The sequence below is a fragment of the Ursus americanus genome, chromosome 29 (assembly GCF_024610735.1).
Source record: "Ursus americanus isolate L20-20 chromosome 29, mUrsAme1.1.p, whole genome shotgun sequence".
NCBI classification, from domain to species: Eukaryota; Metazoa; Chordata; class Mammalia; order Carnivora; family Ursidae; genus Ursus; species Ursus americanus.
In genome coordinates this window covers 20,858,265-20,873,072 of record NC_142155.1, presented here as the reverse complement: position 1 = coordinate 20,873,072, position 14,808 = coordinate 20,858,265, and the positions used below count along the sequence as shown (strand labels likewise).

Sequence of the window (14,808 nt, the reverse complement as noted above, 5' to 3'; positions counted from 1 at the left end):
GCCAGCCTGGCATCCCCAGATTGGGAATGCATGTTATCAACACCAGAGCTACACTCTAGGCGCTCAACCTCACTGTTATTAAATAGCCCCTGCCTCCGAGTACTAAAACGGTCCTTAGCTCCTCGGCCCCTGGTAATTTATTGGGCCAAGATTTCTTAGAGAAATATCATGCCAGAATTTCTTCCTCCTGAAAGAGGGAAATAATTCTAGAATTTCACAGCAACCAAGATAACCAAGCAGCTGAATCAAATGACCCTTCAACATCTTTTGTTTGTTACATCGCTGACAACACTTGACCTAATTTTAAAGATATTAACCATTTGTCCCTATTGGATCAGCCATAAAGCATCAAGCCCACAACAGACGATAAGGCTCAAGGCCTCATTGTCCTCTGTGCTAATATCCCTTGTCACTCTGCTGTTCCAAATCCCCATTCTCTGTTAGCCTCCATCCCCAGCGAAATCAAATTTTTCACTGTGATTAATTTATGTAGCACCTCCTTTACTATCCCCATGGATAAGGACAGTCAGTATCTCTTTGCCTTTATTTGGGGCGGGGAAAAAAAGTCCTTCCTATCTCTCCCAAATTTAAAGGCTGACCTAGACACTGAGACCTCTTCACAAGAGGACAGAATCTACCTGCTAAAACTTTTAACCTTAAAGGGACACAAAGTCTCCGATGAAAAACTGCATTTTGCTCAAACTCAGGTTTAATATTTGTGGCATGTGATCTCAGAACAAGGTCTACACATAGATCATGGCATCATGAACTTTCCAAAACCCAAAATGAAGAAAAAAACAAACCCGACCCTATTATTCGGGAAGACCAGGATGACTTAGCCCATAAAGCCCTAAAGGAGAGCATGATAAATCCCCCTACCCTTGGACATCAACCTCTTCTTTTCCCTCCTGAAAATCCTGTCACCCTTCTTCCCTCTTTTGCTGATAATACTCCTCATGACTGCCTGACTCTGTGACAGATCACCTCCTGATAATGCTGACTTTTCGAGGCTCACCAAGAGTTCTTATTTAAAAGATAAAAATGGTAAATATTATGCTGGGTATACTACTGCAATTCCTTTTGAAGTAGGTATGCCTTTAGAGTAGCTCAGGACTTTGGAATACTATGGAGACAGTGAGGCTCCTCACTTCCAATGGTATAAAATTCAAAATGGCCTTATGTCTAGGAATTATTAGCATTATCAAGGTCCCTGGGCATTCCAAAATCAATTCTTTGGAGGCTAAAGGAAACAACCTCATAGATATTTCCACAAAGAACACTATTCTTAAAGGAATCAATGACCAAATCTCTGTCCTGGTCTTAGGGGATGCTCTCACAAATGATAATCTAGAAGAATTGACTAAGATGTCCAAAAATCAGCCCAGAGAAGGAAAAACAACATTGGAAATCTAATAACTCTTGGTTTGATAAAAAAAGAAAACTCTGGCTTGGGCCAAATAATAATCCAGGCCCATCAGAAACTCTAAAATTTCCATTATTAACTACTGAACATCATTGATCACTGGTCTACTGATAAAATGATCATCTTCACGAATTAATACTGCTGGGGAAATATAAGGCCACAAAGAGTGCTGACTCTGCTTGCCCCACCTGCCCAAAATACAGTTCAAGAAAACCTCTCTTCACTGCTCCTGCACACTTTAAACTGCCCAATAAACCATTTGAGGTTTAGCTGATGGATTTTATACAGCTTCCTCTTCACATGGATATAAACGTGTCTTGGCAATGGTTTGTATGTTATAAAATATCATTCCTACCTGGGGAACACCCCTAAAACTTCATAACCAGGGGATTCATTTCACCAGTCAAGTGCTTTGACAAGCCTGCGCTCTTTGGCCAGTCTTACCTTCACCCACAATCCTCAGGGTTAGTAGAACACATTATTAAGATTCAACTGGCAAAATCTATATGCTAGCCAAAAGCACTGCCATTAGTCCTTCTGAATCTCAGGTCTACCCTTTTTGGAACACATAAACTCTCACCTTTTGAGATAGTAACAGGATACCTAATGCACTTGGGTCATGTTTCTTTCAATCCATAGCTGGTTAAGGAGAATATACTTGAATATTGTAAAGGCCTATTTGTTTCTATTGAGACCAACCATGCTTTAGTAGAACAATCTCTCCAAAGCATGTTTCCAGGAAATGAAGACCTTAAACATCACAGATTGCAGCCTAGAGATTTCATCTATTGAAAAAGATATCCCCACAAAGACTCTTTTCAACCACGTTGGAAAGGAACCAACCCTTGTGCCGCCAAGCCCCAAGGAAAGACTCTTGGATGCCTATGTTGCATCTAAAGAAAGTGCCAAACCCTGACTGGACCTGCACACCAACTGGTGACCTGAAAATAAAGATTTCCAGGAACTGAAGCCAATGACAGCCAAAGGGAATGAGAACACTTTCCCAAGATGACTGGACCAAGCCTGTATACTTTTTTCTCACTATTGCATCTCACTGTATTCTTCCCTCTCTCACTTCAATCTATCACAAAACAGGGAAACCTTTCTGACTGTTGGATCTGCCACCGGGAACTCTGATCTGTTCATGATGTTGGAGATCTCTTGGTCTTCAATCTGTTCCCCTACATCTAAGGCAAATGTAAACAAGCTAACTCCTCTTTGCAAGACTTTCAGAAAAGACTCCTTTAAGCTGGGATGGTTCCATGCAGAATGTCTGCTCCTCATCTTGTTCTGTATTTTCATTTTTAAGCTTTATACCTGTTGCCTGTCAAGCTTTTGTAGCAATGACATGCCCAACAGGGTGATGTTAGCTTAGCGCTTCAAGATGATCTTCAATGCTTAAGATACAAACCTCACATGGAAAATGCCTGAGGGGCGCCTGGGTGGCTCAGTCGTTAAACGTCTGCCTTCAGCTCAGGGCATGATCCCAGCATTCTGAGATAGAGCCCTGCATCAAGCTCCCTGCTTGGTGGGAGGCCTACTTCTCCCTCTCCCACTCCCCCTGCTTGTGTTCCCTCTCTCGCTGCCTCTCTCTGTGTCAAATAAATAAAATATTAAAAAAAAAAAAAAAAAAAGCCTGAGAATTCTCCCTTCTACCCTTCCTTGTTACTCAGATGTGACCTCAATGGTTTCAACCTGCACACTTTCCCTCCAACTGAGACATGATAATCAAGAAAGGTCCTTCCTGGCACTAAGGGATGAAATCACTTTAGTGTATGAAACCACTAAATAAAAAAATCCTAAGTCTTGATTAGCAATGCTTTCAAGCAAAGATCTTGATCAAAGGGGGAAATGTGAAAATAAATAAAGGAAACCTCATTAAAAAGGAGTCGAGAACCCCTGAGAGTTCTTGTATACTACCACCCACCTTAAGAAGCATACCTCACACACCCCTTCCTTAACCAATCCAAGCAGGAAGAAGGAAAAACTCCTTGCCCAGTAACAGACCAGCCAATGAGAAACTGCCACAGTCAGCCAGTGAGAAGCCATAATAGCCCCTTCAGCTTCCTCCCTTCCTCTCTAAAAGCAAGCCCCTCTCTCCTGTTCTTCAGACTTGTTATGGTTTGTTTGTCCTGAATTGCCATTCTCTGCTATTCCCAAATAAGCTTATTTTGCTGGTAAAATAGCTGGCTCTTTTTTCTAAGGTCAACATGCTTAAACAAGAAAATCTGAGAGGATGACTCACATAATTTATATTATTTCATCTCAGCTTTGGTCATCTTAGGTTTCTACTAATATCCTTTTATGGTGGAAGAAATTTGATGGAAGCAAGAAATGAAACATATCTAGAGAGTTAGACATTTTTAGCACTGAATGTACAAAATCATCTTTTCTAGTTTTTAAACATGTCTCTTATTTTAATTTCACCATAAGTAGAAGCTACTTCCACAGTACAAGAAAGATCTCCCATTTTGCCTTATGTACCTTAAAATGTTCCTAAATTATTTCTCATTCATAGTATTAAAAAATGTTTAATAAAATGCTAAGCTAACAGGAGAGTCTATGTTCTTGCATGATGGAAAGGGACTTGATTCTGCTTACCCCTTTTGTGGTTAGAACACCTCCAACAAAGGAGTAAAAACTACATTTCCAGGAGCATTGTAGGAAACATACGCAAGGGAGCTACCAAGTTCTATATGCAGTCATTTAAGTTTAAAGAAAAATCCAAAGTACAAATGCTTGCTTTAAAAAAAAAAAAAAAAAACTCTTTATTTCATTTTATGAGGTAGAATAAGGTATGGATTACAACATTCCATTTCAGGCGAAACTTTGATTGAATTGACTAACATATTTGTGTCTGCCTTTTTACATAGGGGTTAAGGAGCATTGATTTGGGCACCGTAATGCTTGGCTAATTTAAAAAGCTGTCTTGGCATAGTAATGCTGGGCCAACAGGTCATAAAAAAATATATAGCCAAAATAGCATTTAATAGGAAGAGTGTTACTTTCTCATCTAAACTCTGAAGAGACTGGCAAACCCAACAGTCACAAGTCGAAGTTCATCCTACCCTTCTCAGAGATGGCAGAAAAAGAGAAAGGCACTGACCTTCACAGGATGCCTAGTGGTGGGGGCTGGGAAGGGGTGGGGTGCAAAATCTAGGACAGAGAAATAAGTGGAGAAAACTCCTCTCCTTAGGATGTAGAGAGACCAAGAAAAAAAAGAGATAAAGAAGAAAAGAGATAGAAAGGCCTGGGCCAAGAGGTCTGGCCTGACCCTTGGCAGAACCCTGGCCCCCCCAGAGTTTGGGGGCATTCAGCTAAACCCTACATTGCTAGAACTTCTACTGGGATCCGGTGTGCGTTTATTTTAAGTAAAGGTGGCAACAATGGTTTCCACATTGTGTACCTTTTGGAAAGGAGGCACATCTCCCCAGGAAGGACCCTCCAGCTGCTGAAACCATAAGATAGATTCCCCTCAGTTTCTATCCTCCACCCACATTCCCCACTCCCTAAAGGGAGACAGAAACTAACTCTGTGGAATAGGAATGAAGGCACTCATACTGATTTACAGGGAAGGATCAGACTGCTTATACCATAGTTGATAAAACCAAATTGTCTTACCAGAAGGAATAACACTTCTGAGGAAGGTAAGGTTATAAAATCAGCAAATTTATACTGTCAATGTCAAACAATTTTTCCTTATTTTGGAGAAATGTCAAACTCTTTAAAATGATTAATTTTAACTATTAATGCAATTCAATAATAAGCATAGATATATACATAATTTTTCTCCAAAACTGTCCCACTGTCCCTGCACAATTCAGCACAACTAAACATAACTTAGTACACTGAGAAGAAAGAGAAAACTAAAACCTGCTCTCCACCTAGAGAGTACAGAATAAAGAGTACACGAACACATTAATGCATGGAGGTGTACTTTGGGCAGGTAGCATCAGTGGGCCAGTAAGATGAGGATAACAATATTTCCATGCGCCTGAATAACTTCTGTGGCTGAAGTGAGTCCAAAGAATTCTAAATCCTCCCGTTGTCATCCAAACACAGATTGCCAATTAAAATTTTTCTAGCAGCTCAAGATGGGAAAACATTCAAGCTAAACATAACCCTTTGCTCTATATTTATACTTTCCAGGTGGAGGCACCATGGAAAGAGCTTTAATTTCCCTCAAACCCCTCAACTTAATCCTCTGCTTTCAGGTCATCTCCTCTCCTTACGGAGGTATTTTTAGCATCTCTTATTATTCCCATTCATTGTCTTATCTCTACTCTCATCATTTCCTGAAGCAGGACAAAAGTTCCTGATGCAGGAAAAACAAACACAAGCGTCCTGATACAAAGGTGGATTATTATAAAGCTACCAGAGAATTTCAGACGTTCATAGCCTTGAAAACTGTCTTTCTGATTTATTCTGATATACATCTTCTGAGTAAGCAGATTGAGAAAGGTGTGTTGTCAGAAAAGCATCTGCACTGTAAACATAAATCAAATATAAATTAAATTCACTCTGAATGAAAACAGTATGTTTACTTTCATACAGTATAAGTGGATTATTCAAAAGCCACCTTTTAGCATTTGGCACAAGGTACTGACGTCCCTTTAGAGTCCATTTAGCCATTTGTCATTCATCTTTCTTTTTCTCCACTTTTACTTGGGTTTTATTTATTCAACAATTCAACCAATATTTTTTGAGGCCTCCTACGTGTGCAGCACTGTACTAAGCACTGAAAACAAAAATAAAGACACAATGCACCCTCAGGAACAAAACAGACTTAAAAGCAAGTGATGCAATGAAGGGAACATGAAGAAGTATGTTCAGGAGACATCATGGAGGAGGAGGTCTGGTCATGGCAGTGGGAGGGGAGCTCCACTGTAAGAAAAGCCAGGGTTACAGTTTCAAGAATGAGTGAGGGTTCAACAAGGTCAAGGGCAAGAGAAGGCCCACTGGTCAGAAAGAGGAGGATGCATAAAAGCACTGAAAATAACTGATGAGCTAGGAGGCTAGAGATGAGATCAGAAATTTGAACAAGGCATTCTTCCAGTTTTCCTTTACTTCCTCCAAGGTAGTTGGCTACCCTAATGTTTTGGGGTGGTTTTTAAAAGAGGGCAGGAGACCCCCTCAGTTTCATTGAGTGGAAAGCTTATTAAATCTGTTTGAGTCAGTGGAAGGATACACTCTCCTCAACCTAGTACAGTTATGCCTCACCTCAGATGTAAGTGTACTTGGAGAACAGAAACACAGGGGACACAAAACATAAAGTACCAGGACCCAAGATCCTGTCATGACCATATTCACAATTCCACTATTAAAATGCAAATATGTGATACATGCAAGGTCATACATCCAAAACTGTATCAATTCGGAGTAGGTAATATCAGCAGGGACTGGCATCAGAATAGGATGGAAAAGATGAGCAGGTAAGAGGGAGAATTACTTAAAGACCTAAGTAAGATAATTATGAGATTAAAAGGCACCAGAGATACACTGCCTATTTCAGTTTGGTTTGGACCAGCTTTTCTCAACTAGCCCACCTAAGGCAGCATCAAACATTTTTTGAGTCCTTCTGGATTCATTTAATAAAATAATCTCCCACGATATAATACCAAACTAGCACCAGACCCAGAAAATCTCATAAGGGGATGCCACCAAACTTTAAGAAGCAAAAAGTAGATAAAACAACAAGAGAAACCTGGAAAGACTGATGTAAAACGCTATTTGAACTGTTCCAGAGTTTAGGAAAAACATGGGAAACCCAAAAATGTTATGAAGCAAATAACAGCACTGAAACAGAACCCTGACACAGATTATCCCAAAAGAGAAAACTTCAGACCAATCTCATGTATAAAGATTAATGTGAAAATCATAATGAAAATATCAGCAAATAGAATCTGCAGCCCATTAAAAGAACTCAGGATGAACGGGGATTTTTTTTTTTTAAGACTTAATTAATTAATTAATTAATTTGAGAAAGAGAGACAGAGATAGCGACAGAGAGCATGAGTGGGGAGGAGAGGGAGAAGCAGGCTCCCTGCTGAGCAGGGGCGCTCAATCCCTCCCACGCGAGGCTCAATCCCAAGTCCCCGGATCATGACCTGAGCCGAAGGCAGACGCTTAACCGACTGAGCCACCCAGGCACCCCTGAAGGGGGATTTATTGCAGAAATTCAAGCAGAGTCCAGTGTTAGAAAAATCCATTATTGTATTTCATAGGTCGAAAAAGAAAACCCACACAATCATCCCCATTAGCACAGAAAAAGCTTTGCGGGAAAATTTCAGAAAACAATTTGGACCAAAACATTCAATAATATAAGAATAGATGAGTCATAGACCGAGTCTTTTCAGGAAAGCAGAAAGCTCATCAGCTCATCAGAATGTTCGGCAGAGAGGATTCAATAAAGGGAATTGGTAAAACAGCTGTCACAGGGCTGGAACAGCAAAAAGAGGACACTGAGGTAACCTCGAGATAATAAATGCAGCTACCACCTATAAACTGGGGCTGGGGGCTGGAAGAGGTTAGGGGCTATAAACTGGGGCTACGAGAACGTGGTAGCTCAAAGGAGAGGCCCCACAAAACACACTGCTCGGGTGCTGTTAGCTCCTCAGGAGCTGAAGGGAGGAAAGTGCCTCTGGGTTGGGGCTCACACCTCTGCTGAGCGCCCACTGCCTGGCTTCTGCCGGTACCTATGAAGGGATGTGATGAGGCTGGTTCTGACATTCTAGAAAAAAACTGGAGGCTGAGTTAAGATACCTTTACTGGGGCACCTCTGACTGAAACAGCAAGAGACAGGAAGTGCCTGTCCCTCCTCCCACTTTTCAGACTCCCTCTAGTGCCCCCTAGTGACAGATCCCAACAGGAAGCCACTGTCAAAGGCATCTGGGAGACACGGTCTGCAGAGTCCCAGGCCTGATTCCAGAGGCTATCATATGTAAGGGCAAGGTGAAGCTGAGAGAACAGTAAATAAATAAATAAATAAATAAATAAATAAATAAATAAATAACCAACCAACCAACCAAACAGTGGGCGCCTGGGTGGCTCAGCTGGTTAAGCGACTGCCTTTGGCTCAGGTCATGATCCAGAGATCTCAGGATGGAGTCCTGCATCAGGCTCCCTGCTGAGCAGGGAATCAGCTTCCCCCTCTGCCCTTCACCCCACTTGTGCTCTCTCTCACTCTCTCTCTCTCTCAAATAAATAAATAAAATCTTTAAATAAATAAATAACCAGCATAGATGGAGAGTTCTGAAACATAATAAAATATTTTTATGTCAACCTAAAACCAAGCTGATGCTTACCAGGGAAATACCAAAGACATTCTCAGTAAAGTCAGGCACGGGAAAAGGATACCTACTCTTATTACTACTATTGAACATTTTGCTGGATGTCCTAGCCAATACAAACATACAAGTGAAAGAAATAAAAAATGTACAACAGGAAAGGAAGATGTACAATAATCTCTACTTGCAGATGGTATGTTTGCGGTTTTAAGATTTTATTTGTAAGTAATCTCTAAACCTAAGTGGGGCTCCTACTTACTGCCCCAAGATCAAGAGTCATATGCTCTACCAACTGATTCAGCCAGGTGCCCCCAGATGATGCTTGTGTACCTGGAAAACCTAATGATTACACTGTAAAGTACTACAAACATTAAAATAAGTAAGTTAGCAGATTACAAGGTTAAGATAACAAAACCAATAGTTTCCATATACAGAAACTACAAACAGAAAATATAATGAAAAAAGACCCACTTTTAATCACAACCAAAAAGATAAAATCTAGAAATAATCTTAGCAAGAGATGTGGAAGAAATACATGAAAAAGACTCTTCCAGAAAAGAAGAGCTTAAAATAGAAAAGCATACCAATTATTGATAGGAAAACTCAAAATCATAAAGATTCAGTTCTCCTTTAACAAAATTCATATTTAGCTCCAAAAAACTACTAATTTTAAATTAGAGTTAGGTAGCCTGATTCTAATATTCATATAAAAGATGAAAAAATAATAATTGCCAAGCAAAAGAGCATCCCAATAAGAGAAGACATATCACGAAGCCTCAGTAATTAAAACAGACCATTATGGAGGGCCACATGATACTATTTATCAAAACTGAAATACATAAATCTTTGACCCCATAATTCTTTTTTTGGGAGTTCATTGTACAGATAACATTTGCTCACATGTGAAATGACTACGGTTTTACATTTAAGCATTGTTTGTAATAAAATACTAGAAAATTCTCAAATGCCACCAAATGCAGGTAGTTAGCTAAATTATATTTTATATCCAACGGGATACTAGGCACCTATAAAAAGAAGTAAAGCACTCTCTATAGAAAGCTCTCCAAGGTACATTAAGTGAACGAAATAAGATGCAGAACAGTATATATAGTATATTACTATATATATACTATATATATAAAGAAGAAATATAAAATATATTTTTATTTCCTTGTAAAAAAAAAATAATAATGAAAGGATTCACAAGAAACTAAGAACAGTGGTTATGTTATGTAGGATTTCCTTAAATATGAGGCATAAGAATGGCATAAAGAATTCTCACTTTTTACAGGTTTTAATTTCTCATTTTTATAGGTCTTAAGTTCTGAATCATGTGAATGTTTTACCTATGCAAAAACTAAACTAAAATTAAAATAAATAGACAATACAGCAAATATTGCCTAACTAAATCTTTAATTTCTACAGAGAAGAAATACCAGCATATAAAAAGTTTTTCCTGTTACTTTTTTCCACTCGTCCAATCCCATTACTAAAATCTCACGTGTAGAGCCAAATAAAACAAGCAAGTAATAACAAACCCAGTTGACCCTTTGATTCTATGCACAAGTATAGTAACTCTCAGGAAAATGCAGGTATAGCCAAAGAAGAGAAAAAAAAAAAAAGGAAACATCAACACTAACTCAATGAATGACGGATTTCTTCTCAGATCATACATCACTGTAAGATAAAGGAAAGAGAGAGTTACACAAAGGTAAGGGTAGGTCTTATTCAACTTAATTTTATTCCATTTAAGCCTCTGAACAGAAGGGCCTCTCTCAGTCAGTTAGGTCCACTCCTCTAGTAAGTCTAAGCCCTTCAGAATCCATGGCCCAGAGTAAGGGGCTCTCCAGGCTCTGGTGCTTCCTGCATGGATGAGGAAAACAGGTAAGAAAAGTGGTGATGGGGTCTCTGGCCCCATCTCGTAAATCTCAATACCCAGCCCAGGGGCCTATGCCGTAGCCTGGTTTTGCAGGGCCCTGACTCTGGGATCTACTAAAGCAGTTGCAGCAAAGGTACTAGATTCCAGCTGCTAGAAGGATTTAAAGCAACGGTTAACAACAATGAGGGGACAGCTTGGAGGAAACCCAGGCATATCTTCCTTGCCTTTTACAGATAGCCCCTCCTCTGTACCAAATGTTTTCATGAAAGCACAAAAGTAATAAAATGTGCAGAAGTCACATGAGAGACTTAGGTTTCAGGCCCAGAAACCAAAATATAAGATAAAAAAAAAAAAACCCTAATTAAAAATAAATTTTAAAAATCCTTAATTACAGCTCCCGTTTTGTACAGAGTCTCAAAGGACAGAGTTCCAGACTTCCATACACGTTCCTTGATTTTGCTTTCTTAACATATGTAATAAAAGACTACAGGTGGGCTTAAGATCAGTGAGCATCCATTTGAGGGTTAGAATCGATTCTTGCCTATCTTTGCCTGAAGTTCATTAGCTGTATGAGACCTGATTTCCTTATCAACATCATTAGTAGTCATTGTCCCAATGTTCGTTCATTTCTACAAAAAAGATACAAGAAAGGCAATAAAATATCCAAATAATTGCAAATGCTGCTGAGCAAGGACAGTAATGTTGCTGAAACTGGTTACAAGCAGGCAGCTCTCAAAATATTCCTTTGTCCTGATTGAATGACATAATCTAAAATCCTGGCATGAAAACCTGTTTAGCGATGGCATTAATATACTACATGAAAGGGAAGGTTATACACACAGTCAGAAATTGCACAGGCAAAGCAAGCCCTTCAATTGTGGAATTCAAATTTCAGACACTTCCTGCTGCCTCCTTGTCAGTCTTTTACAACCTGGAATGAATTAAGTTGAAGTGATTATCGTCTAATTAAATCTAGCTGCATTCTTCAGTATGGAAATGACATCCTGATGGGAGATGAGGGTAGAAGTTTGTGGAAGAAGGGCAAAAGGGATTTTAGAAGCTGAGGGGAATTTAAGGGTAGGGCAAGCCCAGAAAATCCGCTAAAGAAAGTGTTCTGGGAAGCCAAGAAACCCCCCTGAGAGCAGCTGGGCACGTAGAGGAGCAGAAGAATGGGAAAGAGGGAAGAGGGAAAACAGAACCAAATTTCAACTACTCTCCGTTTTCTTAAATGTGCCCTACTGACTCCAATTATTTTACCCACTTAAGCCCATTCATCCATTCATCAAATATTTACCAAACATCAAATATTCAACAAATGGTGAGCAAGTACCCATTCTTGCCACATCCCACACAAGACTATGGAGAAAAGATAGAAACTGCAGCTGAACCTTAAACCACACAGGTTTGAACTGCATAGGTCCACTTCCACAAATTTTTTTTTTTTAGATTTTATTTATTTATTTGAGATAGAGAATGCACACTAGCGGGGGGGGGGGGAGAAAGAGAAGCAGACTCCCCGCTGAGCAGAGAGCCCCACGAGGGACTCAATCCCTGGACCCTGAGATCATGACCTGAGCCAAAGACAGACGCTTAATCGACTGAGCCATCCAGGCACCCCACAAAGATTTTTTTTTTAAGTTCTTATTTAAATTCCAGTTAGTTAACATACAGTGTAATATTAGTTTCAGGTATACAATATAGTGATTCACACTTCCACACAACACCCAGTGCTCATCACAATAAGTGCACTCCTTAATCCCCATCACCTATTTAACCCCCCCCCCACTTCCCCTCTAGTAACTGTCAGTTTGTCTCTATAGTTAAGAGTCTGGTTTTGTTTTGTTTTGTTTTGTTTGTTTGTTTGTTTTTAGAGAGGGAGGGGGTAAAGGGGCAGAGGGAGAGAGAGAATCTTAAGCAGGCTCCGCACCCAGCATGGAGCCCAGCGAGGGGCTCAGTCTCACGACCCAGAGATCATGACCTGAGCCCAAATCAAGAGCTGGATGCTTAACCAAATGAGCCACCCAGGTGCCCCAAGAGTGTGTTTCTTGATTTGCTTCCTTCTCCCTTTTTTCCCCCTTCGCTTGTTTTTTTGTTTCTTAAATTCCATATATGATTGAAATCATATGGTATTTGTCTTTCCCTGACTGACTTATTTTGGTTAGCATAAACTCTCTAGTAGCTCCATATATGTTGTTGTAAATGGCAAGATTTCATTCTTTTTTATGACTAAGTAATATTCCATTGTGTATGTAGATACCACATCTTCTGTATCCATCCATCAATTGATGGACGTGGGCTCTCTGCATGGTTTGGCTATTGTAGATAATGCTACTATAAACATTGGGATGCATGTATCCCTTTGAATTAGTGTTTTTGTATTCTTTGGGTAAACACCTAGTACTGCAACTGCTGGATCGTGGGGTAGTTCTATTATTTATTGAGGAACGTCCATACTGTTTTCCAGAGTGGCTGCACCAATTTGCATTCCTACCAACATTGCAAGAGGGTTCCCCTTTCTCCACATCCTCGCCAACACCTGTTTTCTTGTGTTGTTGATTTTAGCCATTCTGACAGGTCATATGGATTTTTTTGATGAATACAGTACTGTAAATGTATTTTCTTTTCTTTGAATTTTTTTCTTTTTTTTTAACTAGGCAAAAACTTTATTAACCTTGTTTCAGATTTTATTCCTAGGCTTCTTCAGCTTAATTAGCTGCAAAGAATGAATTGTGTGTAAGCAAAAACTGAAAAGAGCTGCAGTGTCCAAGGGCCTTGGGCTTAAAAATATTAGAGATCTAGATTTTACCAGATCCGTGAACAAAATTTTTAAAAGCAGTTGTAATACAAAATAGCAGCTCCCAGTCACTTCTTCAAGTTTTATCTTCTTGAGAAGTTGACTCAATTCAGTCCAATTCCTTGGAAGCTTCATCAAAATTCTCCACAAGATCTGGAGCTTCATCATCATCCTCCTCTTCGGTAGCAAGTGTTGCTCTTCTGTCCACAGATAGTGTGGGCAGAGCGTCAGCCAGTCTCCTTCAACTGGTCAGACTGTCTGCACCGGGCTGGTTTAAGATCCTGGGCAGCATTTCTGTCAGCTGCTTTCTCTCAGCATGGCCTGTAATGGCGGAAGTATTCACCCCAGGGATGCCTGAACTTCAGGTTTGTTAAAGTGGATCGCTGTTCTTGGTTTGTGAACATATTCACTTCTTCGATACCAGAGATACTGTTTACCTCTAACTTCTTTTTTTTTTTAATGATTTTTTATTATATTGTGTTAGTCACCATACGGTACATTACCTCTAACTTCTTTAAGGAGAACCGAAGTTTTTCATCATCTGCCGTAGCCGTTCTATGAACCAGGTTCTTTCGGTGAGCAGTTCCTTTCCCACCCGTGCGCACTCCTGCTTGCAGTTTGATGAGTTTCTCCTGGTTCGTGATAGTTTCTTTCACCTTGTTGGAGTGGAAATGGGGGACTAGGGTTGATGCTCAGGGGGTCTCAGGTTGAGATTAGGTGCACACATGCGGGGACGCAAGATGGTAGCTAGAAGAAGGCCAGAAGTTCTCCCTTGAATTTTCTTAATAACATTTTCTTTTCTGTAGCTTACGTTACTGTAAGGATACAGTATGTAATACATAAAACATAAAAAATATTGTTAATCCTTTATTTATGTTCTCAGTAAGGCTTCCAGTCAACAGTAGGCTATTAGCAGTTAAGTTTTGGAAGTCAAAACTTGGGGGGGGGGGGGCGGTGAGCACTCCTAACCCCTGCATTGTTCAAGGGTCAACTGGTACATAGTACCTGCCTCGGGAGGACAGATGTGTAATCCCTTTATCTGGTGCCCTCATCCAGCCCCAGAGAGCAGAATGTTTGAGAGGATTAAGGGAGGGTTGTGAGATAAAGGAAGGAAAGAGGAGATGTTTAATCTTCGTTTTTAAGTATGAGTAAGAGTTTGCCACACATACAGACATACACACACAAAAAGAGTAGAGTAATTCCACCACTGGCCATAGTAGGAAAACACAGGGGGAAGAGTGAACACTGAACAACCAGGCCTTGTTTGAGTTTAGGTAATGTATGTGTTAGAGGTAGGGTGGAGCTAAGACTGAGGACCGGTATACTAATTCTGTAAGCAATGCCATTAAGCAAAAGGAGTGGAAGATCAGATCTGATTCTGATAGCAAACTCTGCCAACAATACAATAAAAGGCAAACTGCAAGCC

The 14,808-nt window shown here is 40.0% G+C and overlaps 1 protein-coding gene and 1 pseudogene across 15 annotated transcripts in view; both read right to left on the bottom strand.

The window, feature by feature from the left end:
* The window catches only part of DST (dystonin), a 452,944-nt gene that overhangs the window by 414,727 nt on the left and 23,409 nt on the right, over nucleotides 1-14,808 (bottom strand). The gene's annotated exons all lie outside the window — the stretch shown is intronic.
* On the bottom strand, nucleotides 9,915-13,786 carry LOC148107510 (transcription factor BTF3 pseudogene; annotated as a pseudogene).